The sequence below is a fragment of the Podarcis melisellensis genome, assembly GCF_964234715.1.
Source record: "Podarcis melisellensis genome assembly, chromosome: 9".
Taxonomy (NCBI): Eukaryota; Metazoa; Chordata; class Lepidosauria; order Squamata; family Lacertidae; genus Podarcis; species Podarcis melisellensis.
In genome coordinates this window covers 69,020,177-69,046,365 of record NC_138541.1, presented here as the reverse complement: position 1 = coordinate 69,046,365, position 26,189 = coordinate 69,020,177, and positions in this window count along the sequence as shown.

Sequence of the window (26,189 nt, the reverse complement as noted above, 5' to 3'; positions counted from 1 at the left end):
GCGGTCACAATTTCAGCAAAAATCTGACGTTCTGCAATTCTCTCAAAAATGGTGCCAAACTGTTGCAAACGATCCCCTGAAAGGTTTTTCGGTGGAAATAGGTGGGTTTTGATGATCGGAAACAGAATTTGCCCTCGACGTCTGAACAATTTTTTTTTCAAAAAATCCCTAAGCCGCGCGGTCACAATTTCAGCAAAAATCTGACGTTCTGCAATTCACTCAAAAATGGTGCCAAACTGTTGCAAACCATCCCCTGAAAGGTTTTTCGGTGGAAACAGGTGGGTTTTTATCATCGGATACCGAATTAGCCCTCGACGTCTGAACAACTTTTTTTTGAAAAAATCCCTAAGCCGCGCGGTCACAATTTCTTCAAAATTTCTGATGTTCTGCAATTCACTCAAAAATGGTGCCAAACTTTTGCAAACCGTCCCCTGAAAGGTTGTTCGGTGGAAACAGATGCGTTTTTATCATTGGAAACAGAATTGGCCCTCGACGTCTGAACAACTTTTTTTTGAAAAAATCCCTAAGCCGTGCGGTCACAATTTCAGCAAAAATCTGATGTTCTGCAATTCACTCAAAAATTGTGCCAAACTGTTGCAAACGATCCTCTGAAGGGTTTTTCGGTGGAAACAGATGTGTTTTTATCATCGGAAACAGAATTAGCCCTCGACGTCTGAACAACTTTTTTTTGAAAAAATCCATAAGCAGCCGGTCACAATTTCAGCAAAAATCTGACCTTCTGCAATTCACTCAAAAATGGTGCCAAACTGTTGCAAACGATCCCCTGAAAGGTTTTTCGGTGGAAACAGGTGGGTTTTTATCATCGGAAACAGAATTAGCCCTCGACGTCTGAACAACTTTTTTCCCCCAAAAATCCCTAAGCCGCGCGGTAACAATTTCTTCAAAATTTCTGATGTTCTGCAATTCACTCAAAAATGGTGCCAAACTTTTGCAAACCGTCCCCTGAAAGGTTGTTCGGTGGAAACAGATGCGTTTTTATCATCGGAAACAGAATTGGCCCTCGACGTCTGAACAACTTTTTTTTGAAAAAATCCCTAAGCCGCGCGGTCACAATTTCAGCAAAAATCTGACGTTCTGCAATTCTCTCAAAAATGGTGCCAAACTGTTGCAAACGATCCCCTGAAAGGTTTTTCGGTGGAAATAGGTGGGTTTTGATCATCGGAAACAGAATTAGCCCTCGACGTCTGAACAATTTTTTTTTCAAAAAATCCCTAAGCCGCGCGGTCACAATTTCAGCAAAAATCTGACGTTCTGCAATTCACTCAAAAATGTTGCCAAACTGTTGCAAACGATCCCCTGAAAGGTTTTTCGGTGGAAACATATGTGTTTTTATCATCGGAAACAGAATTAGCCATCGACGTCTGAACAACTTTTTTTTGAAAAAATCCCTAAGCCGCGCGTTCACAATTTCTTTATAATTTCTGATGTTCTGCAATTCACTCAAAAATGGTGCCAAACGTTTGCAAACCTCCCTTGAAAGGTTGTTCGGTGGAAACAGATGTGTTTTTATCATCGGGAACAGAATTGGCCCTCGACGTCTGAACAACTTTTTTTTGACAAAATCCCTAAGCCGCGCGGTCACAATTTGAGCAAAAATCTGACGTTCTGCAATTCTCTCAAAAATGGTGCCAAACTGTTGCAAACGATCCCCTGAATGGTTTTTTGGTGGAAACAGGTGGGTTTTCATCATCGGAAACAGAATTAGCCCTCGACGTCTGAACAACTTTTTTTTGAAAAGATCCCTAAGCCGCGCGGTCACAATTTCATCAAAAATCTGACGTTCTGCAATTCACTCAAAAATGGTACCAAACTGTTGCAAACGATCCCCTGAAAGGTTTTTCGGTGGAAACAGGTGGGTTTTTATCATCGGAAACAGAATTAGCCCTCGACGTCTGAACAACTTTTTTTAAAAAAAATCCCTAAGCCGCGCGGTCACAATTTCAGCAAAAATCTGACGTTCTGCAATTCACTCAAAAATGGTGCCAAACTGTTGCAAACGATCCTCTGAAGGGTTTTTCGGTGGAAACAGATGCATTTTTATCATCGGAAATAGAATTAGCCCTCGACGTCTGAACAACTTTTTTTTGAAAAAAATCCCTAAGCAGCGCGGTCACAATTTCAGCAAAAATCTGACGTTCTGCAATTCACTCAAAAATGTTGCCAAACTTTTGCCAACCGTCCCCTGAAAGGTTTTTCGGTGGAAATAGGTGGGTTTTGATGATCGGAAACAGAATTTGCCCTCGACGTCTGAACAATTTTTTTTTCAAAAAATCCCTAAGCCGCGCGGTCACAATTTCAGCAAAAATCTGACGTTCTGCAATTCACTCAAAAATGGTGCCAAACTGTTGCAAACCATCCCCTGAAAGGTTTTTCGGTGGAAACAGGTGGGTTTTTATCATCGGATACAGAATTAGCCCTCGACGTCTGAACAACTTTTTTTTGAAAAAATCCCTAAGCCGCGCGGTCACAATTTCTTCAAAATTTCTGATGTTCTGCAATTCACTCAAAAATGGTGCCAAACTTTTGCAAACCGTCCCCTGAAAGGTTGTTCGGTGGAAACAGGTGCGTTTTTATCATTGGAAACAGAATTGGCCCTCGACGTCTGAACAACTTTTTTTTGAAAAAATCCCTAAGCCGTGCGGTCACAATTTCAGCAAAAATCTGATGTTCTGCAATTCACTCAAAAATGGTGCCAAAGTGTTGCAAACGATCCTCTGAAGAGTTTTTCGGTGGAAACAGATGCGTTTTTATCATGGGAAACAGAAATAGCCCTCAACGTCTGAACATTTTTTCAAAAAAAAAATCCCTAAGCCGCGCGGTCACAATTTCAGCAAAAATCTGACATTCTGCAAAATGGTGCCAAACTGTTGCAGACGATCCCCTGAAAGGTTTTTCGGTGGAAACAGGTGGGTTTTTATCATCGGAAACAGAATTGGCCCTCGACGTCTGAACAACTTTTTTTTGAAAAAATCCCTAAGCCGCGCGGTCACAATTTCAGCAAAAATCTGACGTTCTGCAATTCTCTCAAAAATGGTGCCAAACTGTTGCAAACGATACCCTGAAAGGTTTTTCGGTGGAAACATATGCGTTTTTATCATCGGAAACAGAATTAGCCATTGACGTTTGAACAACTTTTTTTAAAAAAATCCCTAAGCCTCGCAGTCACAATTTCAGCAAAAATCTGACCTTCTGCAATTCACTCAAAAATGGTGCCAAAGTTTTGCAAACGATCCCCTGAAAGGTTTGCGGTGGAAACAGGTGAGTTTTTATCATCGGAAACAGAATTAGCCCTCGATGTCTGAACAACTTTTTTTTGAAAAAATCCCTAAGCCGCGCGTTCACAATTTCTTTATAATTTCTGACGTTCCGCAATTCACTCAAAAATGGTGCCAAACGTTTGCAAACCGTCCCCTGAAAGGTTGTTCGGTGGAAACAGGTGGGTTTTTATCATCGGAAACAGAATTAGCCCTCGACGTCTGAACAACTTTTTTTTGAAAAGATCCCTAAGCCGCGCGGTCACAATTTCATCAAAAATCTGACGTTCTGCAATTCACTCAAAAATGGTACCAAACTGTTGCAAACGATCCCCTGAAAGGTTTATCGGTGGAAACAGGTGGGTTTTTATCATCGGAAACAGAATTAGCCCTTGACGTATGAACAACTTTTTTTAAAAAAAATCCCTAAGCCGCGCGGTCACAATTTCATCAAAAATCTGACGTTCTGCAATTCACTCAAAAATTGTGCCAAACTGTTGCAAACGATCCTCTGAAGGGTTTTTCGGTGGAAACAGATGTGTTTTTATCATCGGAAACAGAATTAGCCCTCGACGTCTGAACAACTTTTTTTTGAAAAAATCCATAAGCAGCCGGTCACAATTTCAGCAAAAATCTGACGTTCTGCAATTCTCTCAAAAATGGTGCCAAACTGTTGCAAACGATACCCTGAAAGGTTTTTCGGTGGAAATAGGTGGGTTTTGATCATCGGAAACAGAATTAGCCCTCGACGTCTGAACAACTTTTTTTAAAAAAATCCCTAAGCCGCGCGGTCACAATTTCAGCAAAAATCTGACATTCTGCAATTCACTCAAAAATGGTGCCAAAGTGTTGCAAACGATCCCCTGAAAGGTTTTTCGGTGGAAACATATGTGTTTTTATCATCAGAAACAGAATTAGCCCTCGATGTCTGAACAACGTTTTTTGGAAAAAATCCCGAAGCCGCGCGGTCACAATTAGAACCAAAATCTGATGTTCTGCAATTCACTCAAAAATGGTGCCAAAGTGTTGCAAACGATCCTCTGAAGAGTTTTTCGGTGGAAACAGATGCGTTTTTATCATGGGAAACAGAATTAGCCCTCGACGTCTGAAAAACTTTTTTTTAAAAAAAACCCTAAGCCGCGCGTTCACAATTTCTTTATAATTTCTGATGTTCTGCAATTCACTCAAAAATGGTGCCAAACTTTTGCAAACCGTCCCCTGAAAGGTTGTTCGGTGGAAAAAGATGCGTATTTATCATCGGAAACAGAATTAGCCCTCGACGTCTGAACAACTTTTTTTTGAAAAAATCCCTAAGCCGCGCGGTCACAATTTCAGCAAAAATCTGACGTTCTGCAATTCACTCAAAAATGGTGCCAAACTGTTGCAAACGATCCCCTGAAAGGTTTTTCGGTGGAAACAGGTGGGTTTTTATCATCGTAAACAGAATTAGCCCTCGACGTCTGAACAACTTTTTTTTGAAAAAATCCCTAAGCCGCACGGTCCCAATTTCTTCAAAATTTCTGATGTTCTGCAATTCACTCAAAAATGGTGCCAAACTTTTGCAAACCGTCCCCTGAAAGGTTGTTCGGTGGAAACAGATGCGTTTTTATCATCGGAAACAGAATTGGCCCTCGACGTCTGAACAACTTTTTTTTGAAAAAATCCCTAAGCCGCGCGGTCACAATTTCAGCAAAAATCTGACGTTCTGCAATTCTCTCAAAAATGTTGCCAAACTGTTGCAAACGATCCCCTGAAAGGTTTTTTGGTGGAAACATATGTGTTTTTATCATCGGAAACAGAATTAGCCATCGACGTCTGAACAACTTTTTTTTGAAAAAATCCCTAAGCCGCGCGTTCACAATTTCTTTATAATTTCTGATGTTCTGCAATTCACTCAAAAATGGTGCCAAACGTTTGCAAACCTCCCTTGAAAGGTTGCTCGGTGGAAACAGATGCGTTTTTATCATCGGAAACAGAATTGGCCCTCGACGTCTGAACAACTTTTTTTTGAAAAAATCCCTAAGCCGCGCGATCACAATTTCAGCAAAAATCTGACGTTCTGCAATTCTCTCAAAAATGGTGCCAAACTGTTGCAAACGATCCCCTGAATGGTTTTTTGGTGGAAACAGGTGGGTTTTCATCATCGGAAACAGAATTAGCCCTCGACGTCTGAACAACTTTTTTTTGAAAAGATCCCTAAGCCGCGCGGTCACAATTTCATCAAAAATCTGACGTTCTGCAATTCACTCAAAAATGGTACCAAACTGTTGCAAACGATCCCCTGAAAGGTTTTTCGGTGGAAACAGGTGGGTTTTTATCATCGGAAACAGAATTAGCCCTCGACGTCTGAACAACTTTTTTAAAAAAAAATCCCTAAGCCACGCGGTCACAATTTCAGCAAAAATCTGATGTTCTGCAATTCACTCAAAAATGGTGCCAAACGTTTGCAAACCTCCCTTGAAAGGTTGTTCGGTGGAAACAGATGCGTTTTTATCATCGGAAACAGAATTGGCCCTCGACGTCTGAACAACTTTTTTTTAAAAAAATCCCTAAGCCGCGCGGTCACAATTTCAGCAAAAATCTGACGTTCTGCAATTCACTCAAAAATGGTGCCAAACTGTTGCAAACGATCCTCTGAAGGGCTTTTCGGTGGAAACAGATGCATTTTTATCATCGGAAATAGAATTAGCCATTGACGTCTGAACAACTTTTTTTTGAAAAAAATCCCTAAGCAGCGCGGTCACAATTTCAGCAAAAATCTGACGTTCTGCAATTCACTCAAAAATGTTGCCAAACTTTTGCCAACCGTCCCCTGAAAGGTTGTTCGGTGGAAACAGATGCGTTTTTATCATCGGAAACAGAATTGGCCCTCGACGTCTGAACAACTTTTTTTTGAAAAAATCCCTAAGCCGCGCGGTCACAATTTCAGCAAAAATCTGACGTTCTGCAATTCTCTCAAAAATGGTGCCAAACTGTTGCAAACGATCCCCTGAAAGGTTTTTCGGTGGAAATAGGTGGGTTTTGATGATCGGAAACAGAATTTGCCCTCGACGTCTGAACAATTTTTTTTTCAAAAAATCCCTAAGCCGCGCGGTCACAATTTCAGCAAAAATCTGACGTTCTGCAATTCACTCAAAAATGGTGCCAAACTGTTGCAAACCATCCCCTGAAAGGTTTTTCGGTGGAAACAGGTGGGTTTTTATCATCGGAAACAGAATTAGCCCTCGACGTCTGAACAACTTTTTTTTGAAAAAATCCCTAAGCCGCGCGGTCACAATTTCTTCAAAATTTCTGATGTTCTGCAATTCACTCAAAAATGGTGCCAAACTTTTGCAAACCGTCCCCTGAAAGGTTGTTCGGTGGAAACAGGTGCGTTTTTATCATTGGAAACAGAATTGGCCCTCGACGTCTGAACAACTTTTTTTTGAAAAAATCCCTAAGCCGTGCGGTCACAATTTCAGCAAAAATCTGATGTTCTGCAATTCACTCAAAAATGGTGCCAAAGTGTTGCAAACGATCCTCTGAAGAGTTTTTCGGTGGAAACAGATGCGTTTTTATCATGGGAAACAGAAATAGCCCTCAACGTCTGAACATTTTTTCAAAAAAAAAATCCCTAAGCCGCGCGGTCACAATTTCAGCAAAAATCTGACATTCTGCAAAATGGTGCCAAACTGTTGCAGACGATCCCCTGAAAGGTTTTTCGGTGGAAACAGGTGGGTTTTTATCATCGGAAACAGAATTGGCCCTCGACGTCTGAACAACTTTTTTTTGAAAAAATCCCTAAGCCGCGCGGTCACAATTTCAGCAAAAATCTGACGTTCTGCAATTCTCTCAAAAATGGTGCCAAACTGTTGCAAACGATACCCTGAAAGGTTTTTCGGTGGAAACATATGCGTTTTTATCATCGGAAACAGAATTAGCCATTGACGTTTGAACAACTTTTTTTAAAAAAATCCCTAAGCCTCGCAGTCACAATTTCAGCAAAAATCTGACCTTCTGCAATTCACTCAAAAATGGTGCCAAAGTTTTGCAAACGATCCCCTGAAAGGTTTGCGGTGGAAACAGGTGAGTTTTTATCATCGGAAACAGAATTAGCCCTCGATGTCTGAACAACTTTTTTTTGAAAAAATCCCTAAGCCGCGCGTTCACAATTTCTTTATAATTTCTGACGTTCCGCAATTCACTCAAAAATGGTGCCAAACGTTTGCAAACCGTCCCCTGAAAGGTTGTTCGGTGGAAACAGGTGGGTTTTTATCATCGGAAACAGAATTAGCCCTCGACGTCTGAACAACTTTTTTTTGAAAAGATCCCTAAGCCGCGCGGTCACAATTTCATCAAAAATCTGACGTTCTGCAATTCACTCAAAAATGGTACCAAACTGTTGCAAACGATCCCCTGAAAGGTTTATCGGTGGAAACAGGTGGGTTTTTATCATCGGAAACAGAATTAGCCCTTGACGTATGAACAACTTTTTTTAAAAAAAATCCCTAAGCCGCGCGGTCACAATTTCATCAAAAATCTGACGTTCTGCAATTCACTCAAAAATTGTGCCAAACTGTTGCAAACGATCCTCTGAAGGGTTTTTCGGTGGAAACAGATGTGTTTTTATCATCGGAAACAGAATTAGCCCTCGACGTCTGAACAACTTTTTTTTGAAAAAATCCATAAGCAGCCGGTCACAATTTCAGCAAAAATCTGACCTTCTGCAATTCACTCAAAAATGGTGCCAAACTGTTGCAAACGATCCCCTGAAAGGTTTTTCGGTGGAAACAGGTGGGTTTTTATCATCGGAAACAGAATTAGCCCTCGACGTCTGAACAACTTTTTTCCCCCAAAAATCCCTAAGCCGCGCGGTAACAATTTCTTCAAAATTTCTGACGTTCTGCAATTCACTCAAAAATGGTGCCAAACTTTTGCAAACCGTCCCCTGAAAGGTTGTTCGGTGGAAACAGATGCGTTTTTATCATCGGAAACAGAATTGGCCCTCGACGTCTGAACAACTTTTTTTTGAAAAAATCCCTAAGCCGCGCGGTCACAATTTCAGCAAAAATCTGACGTTCTGCAATTCTCTCAAAAATGGTGCCAAACTGTTGCAAACGATACCCTGAAAGGTTTTTCGGTGGAAATAGGTGGGTTTTGATCATCGGAAACAGAATTAGCCCTCGACGTCTGAACAACTTTTTTTAAAAAAATCCCTAAGCCGCGCGGTCACAATTTCAGCAAAAATCTGACATTCTGCAATTCACTCAAAAATGGTGCCAAAGTGTTGCAAACGATCCCCTGAAAGGTTTTTCGGTGGAAACATATGTGTTTTTATCATCAGAAACAGAATTAGCCCTCGATGTCTGAACAACGTTTTTTGGAAAAAATCCCGAAGCCGCGCGGTCACAATTAGAACCAAAATCTGATGTTCTGCAATTCACTCAAAAATGGTGCCAAAGTGTTGCAAACGATCCTCTGAAGAGTTTTTCGGTGGAAACAGATGCGTTTTTATCATGGGAAACAGAATTAGCCCTCGACGTCTGAAAAACTTTTTTTTAAAAAAAACCCTAAGCCGCGCGTTCACAATTTCTTTATAATTTCTGATGTTCTGCAATTCACTCAAAAATGGTGCCAAACTTTTGCAAACCGTCCCCTGAAAGGTTGTTCGGTGGAAAAAGATGCGTATTTATCATCGGAAACAGAATTAGCCCTCGACGTCTGAACAACTTTTTTTTGAAAAAATCCCTAAGCCGCGCGGTCACAATTTCAGCAAAAATCTGACGTTCTGCAATTCACTCAAAAATGGTGCCAAACTGTTGCAAACGATCCCCTGAAAGGTTTTTCGGTGGAAACAGGTGGGTTTTTATCATCGTAAACAGAATTAGCCCTCGACGTCTGAACAACTTTTTTTTGAAAAAATCCCTAAGCCGCACGGTCCCAATTTCTTCAAAATTTCTGATGTTCTGCAATTCACTCAAAAATGGTGCCAAACTTTTGCAAACCGTCCCCTGAAAGGTTGTTCGGTGGAAACAGATGCGTTTTTATCATCGGAAACAGAATTGGCCCTCGACGTCTGAACAACTTTTTTTTGAAAAAATCCCTAAGCCGCGCGTTCACAATTTCTTTATAATTTCTGATGTTCTGCAATTCACTCAAAAATGGTGCCAAACGTTTGCAAACCTCCCTTGAAAGGTTGCTCGGTGGAAACAGATGCGTTTTTATCATCGGAAACAGAATTGGCCCTCGACGTCTGAACAACTTTTTTTTGAAAAAATCCCTAAGCCGCGCGATCACAATTTCAGCAAAAATCTGACGTTCTGCAATTCTCTCAAAAATGGTGCCAAACTGTTGCAAACGATCCCCTGAATGGTTTTTTGGTGGAAACAGGTGGGTTTTCATCATCGGAAACAGAATTAGCCCTCGACGTCTGAACAACTTTTTTTTGAAAAGATCCCTAAGCCGCACGGTCCCAATTTCATCAAAAATCTGACGTTCTGCAATTCACTCAAAAATGGTACCAAACTGTTGCAAACGATCCCCTGAAAGGTTTTTCGGTGGAAACAGGTGGGTTTTTATCATCGGAAACAGAATTAGCCCTCGACGTCTGAACAACTTTTTTTAAAAAAAATCCCTAAGCCACGCGGTCACAATTTCAGCAAAAATCTGATGTTCTGCAATTCACTCAAAAATGGTGCCAAACGTTTGCAAACCTCCCTTGAAAGGTTGTTCGGTGGAAACAGATGCGTTTTTATCATCGGAAACAGAATTGGCCCTCGACGTCTGAACAACTTTTTTTTAAAAAAATCCCTAAGCCGCGCGGTCACAATTTCAGCAAAAATCTGACGTTCTGCAATTCACTCAAAAATGGTGCCAAACTGTTGCAAACGATCCTCTGAAGGGCTTTTCGGTGGAAACAGATGCATTTTTATCATCGGAAATAGAATTAGCCATTGACGTCTGAACAACTTTTTTTTGAAAAAAATCCCTAAGCAGCGCGGTCACAATTTCAGCAAAAATCTGACGTTCTGCAATTCACTCAAAAATGTTGCCAAACTTTTGCCAACCGTCCCCTGAAAGGTTGTTCGGTGGAAACAGATGCGTTTTTATCATCGGAAACAGAATTGGCCCTCGACGTCTGAACAACTTTTTTTTGAAAAAATCCCTAAGCCGCGCGGTCACAATTTCAGCAAAAATCTGACGTTCTGCAATTCTCTCAAAAATGGTGCCAAACTGTTGCAAACGATCCCCTGAAAGGTTTTTCGGTGGAAATAGGTGGGTTTTGATGATCGGAAACAGAATTTGCCCTCGACGTCTGAACAATTTTTTTTTCAAAAAATCCCTAAGCCGCGCGGTCACAATTTCAGCAAAAATCTGACGTTCTGCAATTCACTCAAAAATGGTGCCAAACTGTTGCAAACCATCCCCTGAAAGGTTTTTCGGTGGAAACAGGTGGGTTTTTATCATCGGAAACAGAATTAGCCCTCGACGTCTGAACAACTTTTTTTTGAAAAAATCCCTAAGCCGCGCGGTCACAATTTCTTCAAAATTTCTGATGTTCTGCAATTCACTCAAAAATGGTGCCAAACTTTTGCAAACCGTCCCCTGAAAGGTTGTTCGGTGGAAACAGGTGCGTTTTTATCATTGGAAACAGAATTGGCCCTCGACGTCTGAACAACTTTTTTTTGAAAAAATCCCTAAGCCGTGCGGTCACAATTTCAGCAAAAATCTGATGTTCTGCAATTCACTCAAAAATGGTGCCAAAGTGTTGCAAACGATCCTCTGAAGAGTTTTTCGGTGGAAACAGATGCGTTTTTATCATGGGAAACAGAAATAGCCCTCAACGTCTGAACATTTTTTCAAAAAAAAAATCCCTAAGCCGCGCGGTCACAATTTCAGCAAAAATCTGACATTCTGCAAAATGGTGCCAAACTGTTGCAGACGATCCCCTGAAAGGTTTTTCGGTGGAAACAGGTGGGTTTTTATCATCGGAAACAGAATTGGCCCTCGACGTCTGAACAACTTTTTTTTGAAAAAATCCGTAAGCCGCGCGGTCACAATTTCAGCAAAAATCTGACGTTCTGCAATTCTCTCAAAAATGGTGCCAAACTGTTGCAAACGATACCCTGAAAGGTTTTTCGGTGGAAACATATGCGTTTTTATCATCGGAAACAGAATTAGCCATTGACGTTTGAACAACTTTTTTTAAAAAAATCCCTAAGCCTCGCAGTCACAATTTCAGCAAAAATCTGACCTTCTGCAATTCACTCAAAAATGGTGCCAAAGTTTTGCAAACGATCCCCTGAAAGGTTTGCGGTGGAAACAGGTGAGTTTTTATCATCGGAAACAGAATTAGCCCTCGATGTCTGAACAACTTTTTTTTGAAAAAATCCCTAAGCCGCGCGTTCACAATTTCTTTATAATTTCTGACGTTCCGCAATTCACTCAAAAATGGTGCCAAACGTTTGCAAACCGTCCCCTGAAAGGTTGTTCGGTGGAAACAGGTGGGTTTTTATCATCGGAAACAGAATTAGCCCTCGACGTCTGAACAACTTTTTTTTGAAAAGATCCCTAAGCCGCGCGGTCACAATTTCATCAAAAATCTGACGTTCTGCAATTCACTCAAAAATGGTACCAAACTGTTGCAAACGATCCCCTGAAAGGTTTATCGGTGGAAACAGGTGGGTTTTTATCATCGGAAACAGAATTAGCCCTTGACGTATGAACAACTTTTTTAAAAAAAAATCCCTAAGCCGCGCGGTCACAATTTCATCAAAAATCTGACGTTCTGCAATTCACTCAAAAATTGTGCCAAACTGTTGCAAACGATCCTCTGAAGGGTTTTTCGGTGGAAACAGATGTGTTTTTATCATCGGAAACAGAATTAGCCCTCGACGTCTGAACAACTTTTTTTTGAAAAAATCCATAAGCAGCCGGTCACAATTTCAGCAAAAATCTGACCTTCTGCAATTCACTCAAAAATGGTGCCAAACTGTTGCAAACGATCCCCTGAAAGGTTTTTCGGTGGAAACAGGTGGGTTTTTATCATCGGAAACAGAATTAGCCCTCGACGTCTGAACAACTTTTTTCCCCCAAAAATCCCTAAGCCGCGCGGTAACAATTTCTTCAAAATTTCTGACGTTCTGCAATTCACTCAAAAATGGTGCCAAACTTTTGCAAACCGTCCCCTGAAAGGTTGTTCGGTGGAAACAGATGCGTTTTTATCATCGGAAACAGAATTGGCCCTCGACGTCTGAACAACTTTTTTTTGAAAAAATCCCTAAGCCGCGCGGTCACAATTTCAGCAAAAATCTGACGTTCTGCAATTCTCTCAAAAATGGTGCCAAACTGTTGCAAACGATACCCTGAAAGGTTTTTCGGTGGAAATAGGTGGGTTTTGATCATCGGAAACAGAATTAGCCCTCGACGTCTGAACAACTTTTTTTAAAAAAATCCCTAAGCCGCGCGGTCACAATTTCAGCAAAAATCTGACATTCTGCAATTCACTCAAAAATGGTGCCAAAGTGTTGCAAACGATCCCCTGAAAGGTTTTTCGGTGGAAACATATGTGTTTTTATCATCAGAAACAGAATTAGCCCTCGATGTCTGAACAACGTTTTTTGGAAAAAATCCCGAAGCCGCGCGGTCACAATTAGAACCAAAATCTGATGTTCTGCAATTCACTCAAAAATGGTGCCAAAGTGTTGCAAACGATCCTCTGAAGAGTTTTTCGGTGGAAACAGATGCGTTTTTATCATGGGAAACAGAATTAGCCCTCGACGTCTGAAAAACTTTTTTTTAAAAAAAACCCTAAGCCGCGCGTTCACAATTTCTTTATAATTTCTGATGTTCTGCAATTCACTCAAAAATGGTGCCAAACTTTTGCAAACCGTCCCCTGAAAGGTTGTTCGGTGGAAAAAGATGCGTATTTATCATCGGAAACAGAATTAGCCCTCGACGTCTGAACAACTTTTTTTTGAAAAAATCCCTAAGCCGCGCGGTCACAATTTCAGCAAAAATCTGACGTTCTGCAATTCACTCAAAAATGGTGCCAAACTGTTGCAAACGATCCCCTGAAAGGTTTTTCGGTGGAAACAGGTGGGTTTTTATCATCGTAAACAGAATTAGCCCTCGACGTCTGAACAACTTTTTTTTGAAAAAATCCCTAAGCCGCACGGTCCCAATTTCTTCAAAATTTCTGATGTTCTGCAATTCACTCAAAAATGGTGCCAAACTTTTGCAAACCGTCCCCTGAAAGGTTGTTCGGTGGAAACAGATGCGTTTTTATCATCGGAAACAGAATTGGCCCTCGACGTCTGAACAACTTTTTTTTGAAAAAATCCCTAAGCCGCGCGGTCACAATTTCAGCAAAAATCTGACGTTCTGCAATTCTCTCAAAAATGTTGCCAAACTGTTGCAAACGATCCCCTGAAAGGTTTTTTGGTGGAAACATATGTGTTTTTATCATCGGAAACAGAATTAGCCATCGACGTCTGAACAACTTTTTTTTGAAAAAATCCCTAAGCCGCGCGTTCACAATTTCTTTATAATTTCTGATGTTCTGCAATTCACTCAAAAATGGTGCCAAACGTTTGCAAACCTCCCTTGAAAGGTTGCTCGGTGGAAACAGATGCGTTTTTATCATCGGAAACAGAATTGGCCCTCGACGTCTGAACAACTTTTTTTTGAAAAAATCCCTAAGCCGCGCGATCACAATTTCAGCAAAAATCTGACGTTCTGCAATTCTCTCAAAAATGGTGCCAAACTGTTGCAAACGATCCCCTGAATGGTTTTTTGGTGGAAACAGGTGGGTTTTCATCATCGGAAACAGAATTAGCCCTCGACGTCTGAACAACTTTTTTTTGAAAAGATCCCTAAGCCGCGCGGTCACAATTTCATCAAAAATCTGACGTTCTGCAATTCACTCAAAAATGGTACCAAACTGTTGCAAACGATCCCCTGAAAGGTTTTTCGGTGGAAACAGGTGGGTTTTTATCATCGGAAACAGAATTAGCCCTCGACGTCTGAACAACTTTTTTAAAAAAAAATCCCTAAGCCACGCGGTCACAATTTCAGCAAAAATCTGATGTTCTGCAATTCACTCAAAAATGGTGCCAAACGTTTGCAAACCTCCCTTGAAAGGTTGTTCGGTGGAAACAGATGCGTTTTTATCATCGGAAACAGAATTGGCCCTCGACGTCTGAACAACTTTTTTTTAAAAAAATCCCTAAGCCGCGCGGTCACAATTTCAGCAAAAATCTGACGTTCTGCAATTCACTCAAAAATGGTGCCAAACTGTTGCAAACGATCCTCTGAAGGGCTTTTCGGTGGAAACAGATGCATTTTTATCATCGGAAATAGAATTAGCCATTGACGTCTGAACAACTTTTTTTTGAAAAAAATCCCTAAGCAGCGCGGTCACAATTTCAGCAAAAATCTGACGTTCTGCAATTCACTCAAAAATGTTGCCAAACTTTTGCCAACCGTCCCCTGAAAGGTTGTTCGGTGGAAACAGATGCGTTTTTATCATCGGAAACAGAATTGGCCCTCGACGTCTGAACAACTTTTTTTTGAAAAAATCCCTAAGCCGCGCGGTCACAATTTCAGCAAAAATCTGACGTTCTGCAATTCTCTCAAAAATGGTGCCAAACTGTTGCAAACGATCCCCTGAAAGGTTTTTCGGTGGAAATAGGTGGGTTTTGATGATCGGAAACAGAATTTGCCCTCGACGTCTGAACAATTTTTTTTTCAAAAAATCCCTAAGCCGCGCGGTCACAATTTCAGCAAAAATCTGACGTTCTGCAATTCACTCAAAAATGGTGCCAAACTGTTGCAAACCATCCCCTGAAAGGTTTTTCGGTGGAAACAGGTGGGTTTTTATCATCGGAAACAGAATTAGCCCTCGACGTCTGAACAACTTTTTTTTGAAAAAATCCCTAAGCCGCGCGGTCACAATTTCTTCAAAATTTCTGATGTTCTGCAATTCACTCAAAAATGGTGCCAAACTTTTGCAAACCGTCCCCTGAAAGGTTGTTCGGTGGAAACAGATGCGTTTTTATCATTGGAAACAGAATTGGCCCTCGACGTCTGAACAACTTTTTTTTGAAAAAATCCCTAAGCCGTGCGGTCACAATTTCAGCAAAAATCTGATGTTCTGCAATTCACTCAAAAATGGTGCCAAAGTGTTGCAAACGATCCTCTGAAGAGTTTTTCGGTGGAAACAGATGCGTTTTTATCATGGGAAACAGAATTAGCCCTCAACGTCTGAACATTTTTTCAAAAAAAAAATCCCTAAGCCGCGCGGTCACAATTTCAGCAAAAATCTGACGTTCTGCAAAATGGTGCCAAACTGTTGCAGACGATCCCCTGGAAGGTTTTTCGGTGGAAACAGGTGGGTTTTTATCATCGGAAACAGAATTAGCCCTCGACGTCTGAACAACGTTTTTTTGAAAAAATCCCTAAGCCGCGCGGTCACAATTTCTTCAAAATTTCTGATGTTCTGCAATTCACTCAAAAATGGTGCCAAACTTTTGCAAACCGTCCCCTGAAAGGTTGTTCGGTGGAAACAGATGCGTTTTTATCATCGGAAACAGAATTGGCCCTCGACGTCTGAACAACTTTTTTTTGAAAAAATCCCTAAGCCGCGCGGTCACAATTTCAGCAAAAATCTGACATTCTGCAATTCTCTCAAAAATGGTGCCAAACTGTTGCAAACGATCCCCTGAAAGGTTTTTCGGTGGAAACAGGTGGGTTTTTATCATCGGAAACAGAATTAGCCCTCGACGTCTGAACAACTTTTTTTTGAAAAAATCCCTAAGCCGCGCGGTCACAATTTCTTCAAAATTTCTGACGTTCTGCAATTCACTCAAAAATGGTGCCAAACTGTTGCAAACGATCCTCTGAAGGGTTTTTCGGTGGAAACAGATGCATTTTTATCATCGGAAACAGAATTAGCCATTGACGTCTGAACAACTTTTTTTTGAAAAAATCCCTAAGCGGCGCGGTCACAATTTCAGCAAAAATCTGACATTCTGCAATTCACTCAAAAATGGTGCCAAAGTGTTGCAAACGATCCCCTGAAAGGTTTTTCGGTGGAAACATATGTGTTTTTATCATCAGAAACAGAATTAGCCCTCGATGTCTGAACAACGTTTTTTGGAAAAAATCCCGAAGCCGCGCGGTCACAATTAGAACAAAAATCTGATGTTCTGCAATTCACTCAAAAATGGTGCCAAAGTGTTGCAAACGATCCTCTGAAGAGTTTTTCGGTGAAACAGATGCGTTTTTATCATGGGAAACAGAATTAGCCCTCGACGTCTGAAAAACTTTTTTTAAAAAAAAACCCTAAGCCGCGCGTTCACAATTTCTTTATAATTTCTGATGTTCTGCAATTCACTCAAAAATGGTGCCAAACTTTTGCAAACCGTCCCCTGAAAGGTTGTTCGGTGGAAAAAGATGCGTATTTATCATCGGAAACAGAATTAGCCCTCGACGTCTGAACAACTTTTTTTTGAAAAAATCCCTAAGCCGCGCGGTCACAATTTCAGCAAAAATCTGACGTTCTGCAATTCTCTCAAAAATGGTGCCAAACTGTTGCAAACGATCCCCTGAAAGGTTTTTCGGTGGAAACAGGTGGGTTTTTATCATCGGAAACAGAATTAGCCCTCGACGTCTGAACAACTTTTTTTTGAAAAAATCCCTAAGCCGCACGGTCCCAATTTCTTCAAAATTTCTGATGTTCTGCAATTCACTCAAAAATGGTGCCAAACTTTTGCAAACCGTCCCCTGAAAGGTTGTTCGGTGGAAACAGATGCGTTTTTATCATCGGAAACAGAATTGGCCCTCGACGTCTGAACAACTTTTTTTTGAAAAAATCCCTAAGCCGCGCGGTCACAATTTCAGCAAAAATCTGACGTTCTGCAATTCTCTCAAAAATGGTGCCAAACTGTTGCAAACGATCCCCTGAAAGGTTTTTCGGTGGAAATAGGTGGGTTTTGATCATCGGAAACAGAATTAGCCCTCGACGTCTGAACAATTTTTTTTTCAAAAAATCCCTAAGCCGCGCGGTCACAATTTCAGCAAAAATCTGACGTTCTGCAATTCACTCAAAAATGTTGCCAAACTGTTGCAAACGATCCCCTGAAAGGTTTTTCGGTGGAAACATATGTGTTTTTATCATCGGAAACAGAATTAGCCATCGACGTCTGAACAACTTTTTTTTGAAAAAATCCCTAAGCCGCGCGTTCACAATTTCTTTATAATTTCTGATGTTCTGCAATTCACTCAAAAATGGTGCCAAACGTTTGCAAACCTCCCTTGAAAGGTTGCTCGGTGGAAACAGATGCGTTTTTATCATCGGAAACAGAATTGGCCCTCGACGTCTGAACAACTTTTTTTTGAAAAAATCCCTAAGCCGCGCGATCACAATTTCAGCAAAAATCTGACGTTCTGCAATTCTCTCAAAAATGGTGCCAAACTGTTGCAAACGATCCCCTGAATGGTTTTTTGGTGGAAACAGGTGGGTTTTCATCATCGGAAACAGAATTAGCCCTCGACGTCTGAACAACTTTTTTTTGAAAAGATCCCTAAGCCGCGCGGTCACAATTTCATCAAAAATCTGACGTTCTGCAATTCACTCAAAAATGGTACCAAACTGTTGCAAACGATCCCCTGAAAGGTTTTTCGGTGGAAACAGGTGGGTTTTTATCATCGGAAACAGAATTAGCCCTCGACGTCTGAACAACTTTTTTTAAAAAAAATCCCTAAGCCGCGCGGTCACAATTTCAGCAAAAATCTGATGTTCTGCAATTCACTCAAAAATGGTGCCAAACGTTTGCAAACCTCCCTTGAAAGGTTGTTCGGTGGAAACAGATGCGTTTTTATCATCGGAAACAGAATTGGCCCTCGACGTCTGAACAACTTTTTTTAAAAAAAATCCCTAAGCCGCGCGGTCACAATTTCAGCAAAAATCTGACGTTCTGCAATTCACTCAAAAATGGTGCCAAACTGTTGCAAACGATCCTCTGAAGGGTTTTTCGGTGGAAACAGATGCATTTTTATCATCGGAAATAGAATTAGCCATTGACGTCTGAACAACTTTTTTTTGAAAAAAATCCCTAAGCAGCGCGGTCACAATTTCAGCAAAAATCTGACCTTCTGCAATTCACTCAAAAATGTTGCCAAACTTTTGCCAACCGTCCCCTGAAAGGTTGTTCGGTGGAAACAGATGCGTTTTTATCATCGGAAACAGAATTGGCCCTCGACGTCTGAACAACTTTTTTTTGAAAAAATCCCTAAGCCGCGCGGTCACAATTTCAGCAAAAATCTGACGTTCTGCAATTCTCTCAAAAATGGTGCCAAACTGTTGCAAACGATCCCCTTAAAGGTTTTTCGGTGGAAATAGGTGGGTTTTGATGATCGGAAACAGAATTTGCCCTCGACATCTGAACAATTTTTTTTTCAAAAAATCCCTAAGCCGCGCGGTCACAATTTCAGCAAAAATCTGACGTTCTGCAATTCACTCAAAAATGGTGCCAAACTGTTGCAAACCATCCCCTGAAAGGTTTTTCGGTGGAAACAGGTGGGTTTTTATCATCGGAAACAGAATTAGCCCTCGACGTCTGAAGAACTTTTTTTTGAAAAAATCCCTAAGCCGCGCGGTCACAATTTCTTCAAAATTTCTGATGTTCTGCAATTCACTCAAAAATGGTGCCAAACTTTTGCAAACCATCCCCTGAAAGGTTGTTCGGTGGAAACAGATGCGTTTTTATCATTGGAAACAGAATTGGCCCTCGACGTCTGAACAACTTTTTTTTGAAAAAATCCCTAAGCCGCGCGGTCACAATTTCTTCAAAATTTCTGATGTTCTGCAATTCACTCAAAAATGGTGCCAAACTTTTGCAAACCGTCCCCTGAAAGGTTGTTCGGTGGAAACAGATGCGTTTTTATCATCGGAAACAGAATTGGCCCTCGACGTCTGAACAACTTTTTTTTGAAAAAATCCCTAAGCCGCGCGGTCACAATTTCAGCAAAAATCTGACATTCTGCAATTCTCTCAAAAATGGTGCCAAACTGTTGCAAACGATCCCCTGAAAGGTTTTTCGGTGGAAACAGGTGGGTTTTTATCATCGGAAACAGAATTAGCCCTCGACGTCTGAACAACTTTTTTTTGAAAAAATCCCTAAGCCGCGCGGTCACAATTTCTTCAAAATTTCTGACGTTCTGCAATTCACTCAAAAATGGTGCCAAACTGTTGCAAACGATCCTCTGAAGGGTTTTTCGGTGGAAACAGATGCATTTTTATCATTGGAAACAGAATTAGCCATTGACGTCTGAACAACTTTTTTTTGAAAAAATCCCTAAGCCGCGCGGTCACAATTTCTTCAAAATTTCTGATGTTCTGCAATTCGCTCAAAAATGGTGCCAAACTTTTGCAAACCGTCCCCTGAAAGGTTGTTCGGTGGAAAAAGATGCGTATTTATCATCGGAAACAGAATTAGCCCTCGACGTCTGAACAACTTTTTTTTGAAAAAATCCCTAAGCCGCGCGGTCACAATTTCAGCAAAAATCTGACGTTCTGCAATTCACTCAAAAATGGTGCCAAACTGTTGCAAACGATCCCCTGAAAGGTTTTTCGGTGGAAACAGGTGGGTTTTTATCATCGTAAACAGAATTAGCCCTCGACGTCTGAACAACTTTTTTTTGAAAAAATCCCTAAGCCGCGCGTTCACAATTTCTTCAAAATTTCTGATGTTCTGCAATTCACTCAAAAATGGTGCCAAACGTTTGCAAACCTCCCTTGAAAGGTTTTTCGGTGGAAACAGATGCATTTTTATCATCGGAAACAGAATTGGCCCTCGACGTCTGAACAACGTTTTTTTGAAAAAATCCCTAAGCCGCGCGGTCACAATTTCAGCAAAAATCTGACGTTCTGCAATTCTCTCAAAAATGGTGCCAAACTGTTGCAAACGATCCCCTGAATGGTTTTTCGGTGGAAACAGGTGGGTTTTCATAATCAGAAACAGAATTAGCCCTCGACGTCTGAACAACTTTTTTTTGAAAAAATCCCTAAGCCGCGCGGTCACAATTTCTTCAAAATTTCTGATGTTCTGCAATTCACTCAAAAATGGTGCCAAACTTTTGCAAACCGTCCCCTGAAAGGTTGTTCGGTGGAAACAGATGCGTTTTTATCATCAGAAATAGAATTGGCCCTCGACGTCTGAACAACTTTTTTTTGAAAAAATCCCTAACACGCGCGGTCACAATTTCAGCAAAAATCTGACGTTTTGCAAAATGGTGCCAAACTGTTGCAAACGATCCCCTGAAAGGTTTTTCGGTTGTAACAGGTGGGTTTTTATCATCGGAAACAGAATTAGCCCTCGACGTCTGAACAACTTTTTCTTGAAAAAATCCCTAAGCAGCGCGGTCACAATTTCAGCAAAAATCTGACGTTCTGCAATTCACTCAAAAATGGTGCCAAACTGTTGCAAACGATCCCCTGAAAGGTTTTTTGGTGGAAACAGGTGGGTTTTTATCATCGGAAACAGAATTGGCCCTCGACGTCTGAACAACTTTTTTTAAAAAAAATCCCTAAGCCGCGTGGTCACAATTTCGTCAACATTTCTGACGTTCTGCAATTCACTCAAAAATGGTGCCAAACTGTTGCAAACGATCCTCTGAAGGGTTTTTCGGTGGAAACAGATGCGTTTTTATCATCGGAAACAGAATTAGCCCTCGACGTCTGAACAATTTTTTTTTCAAAAAATCCCTAAGCTGCGCAGTCACAATTTCAGCAAAAATCTGACGTTCTGCAATTCACTCAAAAAAGGTGCCAAACTGTTGCAAACCATCCCCTGAAAGGTTTTTCGGTGGAAACAGGTGGGTTTTTATCATCGGAAACAGAATTGGCCCTCGACGTCTGAACAACTTTTTTTAAAAAAAATCCCTAAGCCGCGTGGTCACAATTTCTTCAAAATTTCTGATGTTCTGCAATTCACTCAAAAATGGTGCCAAACTTTTGCAATCCGTCTCCTGAAAGGTTGTTCGGTGGAAACAGATGCGTTTTTATCATCGGAAACAGAATTGGCCCTCGACGTCTGAACAACTTTTTTTTTGAAAAAATCCCTAAGCCGCGCAGACACAATTTCAGCAAAAATCTGACGTTCTGCAAAATGGTGCCAAACTGTTGCAAACGATCCCCTGAAAGGTTTTTCGGTGGAAACAGGTGGGTTTTTATCATCGGAAACAGAATTAGCCCTCGACGTCTGAACAACTTTTTCTTGAAAAAATCCCTAAGCAGCGCGGTCACAATTTCAGCAAAAATCTGACGTTCTGCAATTCACTCAAAAATGGTGCCAAACTGTTGCAAACGATCCCCTGAAAGGTTTTTTGGTGGAAACAGGTGGGTTTTTATCATCGGAAACAGAATTGGCCCTCGAGGTCTGAACAACTTTTTTTAAAAAAAATCCCTAAGCCGCGTGGTCACAATTTCGTCAACATTTCTGACGTTCTGCAATTCACTCAAAAATGGTGCCAAACTGTTGCAAACGATCCTCTGAAGGGTTTTTCGGTGGAAACAGATGCGTTTTTATCATCGGAAACAGAATTAGCCCTCGACGTCTGAACAATTTTTTTTTCAAAAAATCCCTAAGCTGCGCGGTCACAATTTCAGCAAAAATCTGACGTTCTGCAATTCACTCAAAAAAGGTGCCAAACTGTTGCAAACCATCCCCTGAAAGGTTTTTCGGTGGAAACAGGTGGGTTTTTATCATCGGAAACAAAATTAGCCCTCGACGTCTGAACAACTTTTTTTTGAAAAAATCCCTAAGCCGCGCGGTCACAATTTCTTCAAAATTTCTGATGTTCTGCAATTCACTCAAAAATGGTGCCAAACTTTTGCAATCCGTCCCCTGAAAGGTTGTTCGGTGGAAACAGATGCGTTTTTATCATTGGAAACAGAATTGGCCCTCGACGTCTGAACAACTTTTTTTTTGAAAAAATCCCTAAGCCGCGCGGACACAATTTCAGCAAAAATCTGACGTTCTGCAAAATGGTGCCAAACTGTTGCAAACGATCCCCTGAAAGGTTTTTCGGTGGAAGCAGGTGGGTTTTTATCATCGGAAACAGAATTAGCCCTCGACGTCTGAACAACTTTTTCTTGAAAAAATCCCTAAGCAGCGCGGTCACAATTTCAGCAAAAATCTGACGTTCTGCAATTCCCTCAAAAATGGTGCCAAACTGTTGCAAACGATCCCCTGAAAGGTTTTTTGGTGGAAACAGGTGGGTTTTTATCATCGGAAACAGAATTGGCCCTCGACGTCTGAACAAGTTTTTTAAAAAAAATCCCTAAGCCGCGTGGTCACAATTTCGTCAACATTTCTGACGTTCTGCAATTCACTCAAAAATGGTGCCAAAGGTTTGCAAACCTCCCTTGAAAGGTTGTTCGGTGGAAACAGATGCGTTTTTATCATCGGAAACAGAACTGGCCCTCGACGTTTGAACAACTTTTTTTTGAAAAAATCCCTAAGCCGCGCGGTCACAATTTCAGCAAAAATCTGACGTTCTGCAATTCTCTCAAAAATGGTGCCAAACTGTTGCAAACGATCCCCTGAATGGTTTTTCGGTGGAAACAGGTGGGTTTTCATCATCGGAAACAGAATTAGCCCTCGACGTCTGAACAACTTTTTTTTGAAAAGATCCCTAAGCCGCGCGGTCACAATTTCAGCAAAAATCTGACGTTCTGCAATTCTCTCAAAAATGGTGCCAAACTGTTGCAAACGATCCCCTGAAAGGTTTTTCGGTGGAAACAGGTGGGTTTTTATCATCGGAAACAGAATTAGCCCTCGACGTCTGAACAACTTTTTTTTGAAAAAATCCCTAAGCCGCGCGGTCACAATTTCTTCAAAATTTCTGATGTTCTGCAATTCACTCAAAAATGGTGCCAAACTTTTGCAAACCGTCCCCTGAAAGGTTGTTCGGTGGAAACAGATGCGTTTTTATCATCAGAAATAGAATTGGCCCTCGACGTCTGAACAACTTTTTTTTGAAAAAATCCCTAACACGCGCGGTCACAATTTCAGCAAAAATCTGACGTTTTGCAAAATGGTGCCAAACTGTTGCAAACGATCCCCTGAAAGGTTTTTCGGTTGTAACAGGTGGGTTTTTATCATCGGAAACAGAATTAGCCCTCGACGTCTGAACAACTTTTTCTTGAAAAAATCCCTAAGCAGCGCGGTCACAATTTCAGCAAAAATCTGACGTTCTGCAATTCACTCAAAAATGGTGCCAAACTGTTGCAAACGATCCCCTGAAAGGTTTTTTGGTGGAAACAGGTGGGTTTTTATCATCGGAAACAGAATTGGCCCTCGACGTCTGAACAACTTTTTTAAAAAAAAATCCCTAAGCCGCGTGGTCACAATTTCGTCAACATTTCTGACGTTCTGCAATTCACTCAAAAATGGTGCCAAACTGTTGCAAACGATCCTCTGAAGGGTTTTTCGGTGGAAACAGATGCGTTTTTATCATCGGAAACAGAATTAGCCCTCGACGTCTGAACAATTTTTTTTTTAAAAAATCCCTAAGCCGCGCGGTCACAATTTCAGCAAAAATCTGACGTTCTGCAATTCTCTCAAAAATGGTGCCAAACTGTTGCAAACGATCCCCTGAAAGGTTGTTCGGTGGAAACAGGTGGGTTTTAATCATCGGAAACAGAATTAGCCCTCGACGTCTGAACAACTTTTTTTTGAAAAAATCCCTAAGCCGCGCGGTCACAATTTCAGCAAAAATCTGACTTTCTGCAATTCTCTCAATAATGGTGCCAAACTGTTGCAAACGATCCCCTGAAAGGTTTTTCGGTAGAAACAGGTGGGTTTTTATCATCGGAAACAGAATTACCCCTCAACGTCTGAACAACTTTTTTTTGAAAAAAAATCACAATTTCTTCAAAATTTGTGATGTTCTGCAATTCACTCAAAAATGGTGTGAAACTGTTGCAAACCGTCCCCTGAAAGGTTGTTTGGTGGAAACAGATGCGTTTTTATCATCGGAAACAGAATAAGCCCTCAACGTCTGAACAACTTTTTTTTGAAAAAATCCCTAAGCCGCGCGGTCACAATTTCTTCAAAATTTCTGATGTTCTGCAATTCACTCAAAAATGGTGCCAAACTTTTGCAAACCAACCCCTGAAAGGTTGTTTGGTGGAAACAGATGCGTTTTTATCATCGAAACAGAATAAGCCCTCGACGTCTGAACAACTTTTTCTTGAAAAAATCCCTAAGCCGCGCGGTCACAATTTGAGCAAAAATCTGACGTTCTTCAATTCTCTCAAAAATGGTGCCAAACTGTTGCAAACGATCCCCTGAAAGGTTTTTCGGTGGAAACAGGTGGGTTTTTATCATCGGAAACAGAATTACCCCTCAACGTCTGAACAACTTTTTTTTGAAAAAAAATCAAAATTTCTTCAAAATTTGTGATGTTCTGCAATTCACTCAAAAATGGTGTGAAACTGTTGCAAACCAACCCCTGAAAGGTTGTTTGGTGGAAACAGATGCGTTTTTATCATCGAAACAGAATAAGCCCTCAACGTCTAAACAACTTTTTTTTGAAAAAATCCCTAAGCCGCGCGGTCACAATTTCAGCAAAAATCTGATGTTCTGCAATTCACTCAAAAATTGTGCCAAACTGTTGCAAACGATCCTCTGAAGGGTTTGTCGGTGGAAACAGATGTGTTTTTATCATCGGAAACAGAATTAGCCCTCGACGTCTGAACAACTTTCTTTTGAAAAAATCCCTAAGCCGCGCGGTCACAATTTAAGCAAAAATCTGACGTTCTGCATTTCACTGAAAAATGGTGCTGAACTGTTGCAAACGCTCCCCTGAAAGTTCTTTCAGTGGAAACATGTGGTTTTTTATCATCGGAAACAGAATTAGCCCTCAACGTCTGAACAACTTTTTCTTGAAAAAATCCCTAAGCAGCGCGTTCACAATTTCAGCAAAAATCTGACGTTCTGCAATTCACTCAAAAATGGTGCCAAACTGTTGCAAACGATCCCCTGAAAGGTTTTTCGGTGGAAACAGTTGGGTTTTTATCATCGGAAACAAAATTAGCCCTCGACGTTTGAACAACTTTTTTTTGAAAAAATCCCTAAGCCGCGCGGTCACAATTTCTTCAAAATTTCTGATGTTCTGCAATTCACTCTAAAATGGTGCCAAACGTTTGCAAACGATCCTCTGAAGGGTTTTTCGGTGGAAACAGATGCGGTTTTATCATCGGAAACAGAATTAGCCCTCGACGTCTGAACAACTTTTTTTTGAAAAAATCCCTAAGCCGCGCGGTCACAATTTCAGCAAAAATCTGACGTTCTGCAATTCACTCAAAAATGGTGCCAAACTGTTGCAAACGATCCCCTGAAAGGTTTTTCGGTGGAAACAGTTGGGTTTTTATCATCGGAAACAAAATTAGCCCTCGACGTTTGAACAACTTTTTTTTGAAAAAATCCCTAAGCCGCGCGGTCACAATTTCTTCAAAATTTCTGATGTTCTGCAATTCACTCTAAAATGGTGCCAAACTTTTGCAAACCGTCCCCTGAAAGGTTGTTCGGTGGAAACAGATGCATTTTTATCATCGGAAACAGAATTGGCCCTCGACGTCTGAACAACTTTTTTTTGAAAAAATCCCTAAGCCGCGCGGTCACAATTTCAGCAAAAATCTGACGTTCTGCAATTCTCTCAAAAATGGTGCCAAACTGTTGCAAACGATCCTCTGAAGGGTTTGTCGGTGGAAACAGATGTGTTTTTATCATCGGAAACAGAATTAGCCCTCGACGTCTGAACAACTTTCTTTTGAAAAAATCCCTAAGCCGCGCGGTCACAATTTAAGCAAAAATCTGACGTTCTGCAATTCACTGAAAAATGGTGCTGAACTGTTGCAAACGCTCC